The sequence below is a fragment of the Phyllobates terribilis genome, unplaced genomic scaffold (assembly GCF_046119375.1).
Source record: "Phyllobates terribilis strain yellow unplaced genomic scaffold, ASM4611937v1 Scaffold_9__5_contigs__length_417890890, whole genome shotgun sequence".
NCBI classification, from domain to species: Eukaryota; Metazoa; Chordata; class Amphibia; order Anura; family Dendrobatidae; genus Phyllobates; species Phyllobates terribilis.
In genome coordinates this window covers 412550798-412553141 of record NW_027362769.1, presented here as the reverse complement: position 1 = coordinate 412553141, position 2344 = coordinate 412550798, and positions in this window count along the sequence as shown.

Sequence of the window (2344 nt, the reverse complement as noted above, 5' to 3'; positions counted from 1 at the left end):
GAGGATGCTAGTCTCTGATATCACAGGTCAGCGGGGTCAGGAGCTTCCACCACCTACAGAGGATGCTAGTCTCTGATATCACAGGTCAGCGGGGTCAGGAGCTCTACCACCTACAGAGGATGCTAGTCTCTGATATCACAGGTCAGCGGGGTCAGGAGCTCTACCACCTACAGAGGATGCTAGTCTCTGATATCACAGGTCAGCGGGGTCAGGAGCTCCACCACCTACAGAGGATGCTAGTCTCTGATATCACAGGTCAGCGGGGTCAGGAGCTCTACCACCTACAGAGGATGCTAGTCTCTGATATCACAGGTCAGCGGGGTCAGGAGCTCTACCACCTACAGAGGATGCTAGTCTCTGATATCACAGGTCAGCGGGGTCAGGAGCTCCACCACCTACAGAGGATGCTAGTCTCTGATATCACAGGTCAGCGGGGTCAGGAGCTCTACCACCTACAGAGGATGCCAGTCTCTGATATCACAGGTCAGCGGGGTCAGGAGCTCCACCACCTACAGAGGATGCTAGTCTCTGATATCACAGGTCAGCGGGGTCAGGAGCTCTACCACCTACAGAGGATGCTAGTCTCTGATATCACAGGTCAGCGGGGTCAGGAGCTCCACCACCTACAGAGGATGCTAGTCTCTGATATCACAGGTCAGCGGGGTCAGGAGCTCTACCACCTACAGAGGATGCTAGTCTCTGATATCACAGGTCAGCGGGGTCAGGAGCTCCACCACCTACAGAGGATGCTAGTCTCTGATATCACAGGTCAGCGGGGTCAGGAGCTCCACCACCTACAGAGGATGCTATTATTTTTCTGCTGCCTACAAGATATGAAGGATGTGTGCCGCCTTTTGAAAGCCTTACTCAGATCTTCTGGGGTGAACGACTTTTAATTCAGTTTCCCTAGCAGTTGTAAAAGGAAAAGTAATCCTGGTCCTCCTCCCTCTTCGGAGCAGCTTGTAGAGTAGTGACACTAAAGGGGAAGGAGGATACACACTACCGTTCAAAAGTTTGGGGTCATTTAGAAATTTCATTGTTTTGAAAGAAAAGCACATTTTTTTTCAATGAAGCTGACATTAAATGAATCAGAAATCCACTCTATACATTGTTAATGTGGTAAATGATTATTCTAGCTGCAAACGTCTTGTTTTTGTTGCAATATCTACATAGGTGTATAGAGGCCCATTTCCAACAACCACCACTCCAGTGTTTTAATAGTACATTGTCAGTGGATGTTGTAGACCTTGACTTCTCCAAAGCGTTTGATACCGTGCCACACAAAAGGTTGGTATATAAAATGAGAATGCTTGGTCTGGGGGATAATGTGTGCAAGTGGGTAAATAGCTGGCTGAGTGATAGAAAGCAGAGGGTGGTTATCAATGGAGTAAGCTCAGGGGGTGTCAGGGTTACTAGCGGGGCGCCTCAAGGGTCTGTCTTGGGCCCTCTATTATTTAATATATTTATTAATGATCTAGTGGAAGGGTTGCATAGTAAAATAGCAATATTTGCAGATGATACTAAACTTTGTAAAGTAGTTAATACAGATGAGGATAGGGCACAGCTACAGGAGGATTTAGATAAATTGGGGAGTTGGGCCAAAAAATGGCAAATGGGGTTCAATGCCGATAAATGTAAGGTCATGCACATGGGAAAGAAAAACAGCAGTCACTCATACATATTAAATGGGAAAACGTTGGGGAAATCTGACATGGAGAAGGACCTGGGCGTCTTGGTTAACAGCAAATTAAATTGGAGTGCCCAGTGTCAGGCAGCAGCTGCGAAGGCAAATAGAGTCATGGCATGCATCAGAAGAGGAATAGGGGCATATGATGAGAACATTGTTCTTCCTCTGTATAAAGCGCTGGTAAGGCCGCACTTAGAATATTGTGCACAGTTCTGGGCTCCGGGGCTCAGGAAAGACATATTGGAGCTAGAGAGGGTACAAAGGAGGGCGACTAAGGTAATAAAGGGAATGGAGGGACTAGAATACCCAGAGAGGTTGTCAAAATTAGGCCTATTTACGTTGGAAAAGAGAAGGCTTAGGGGAGACCTCATAAACATGTATAAATACATCAGGGGGCAGTACAGAGATCTCTCCCATGACCTGTTTATACCAAGGATGGTGACAAAGACGAGGGGGCACACTATGCGTCTGGAGGAAAGGAGGTTCCTGCACCAGCATAGAAAGGGATTCTTTACGGTCAGAGCCGTGAGACTCTGGAACTCTCTGGGAGAGGAAGTGGTGATGTCCAACTCACTTAATGAGTTCAAGAGAGGCCTGGACGCCTTTCTGGAGAACAATAAAATTACATCTTATGCTTAGTTAATTAATCCAGGGATT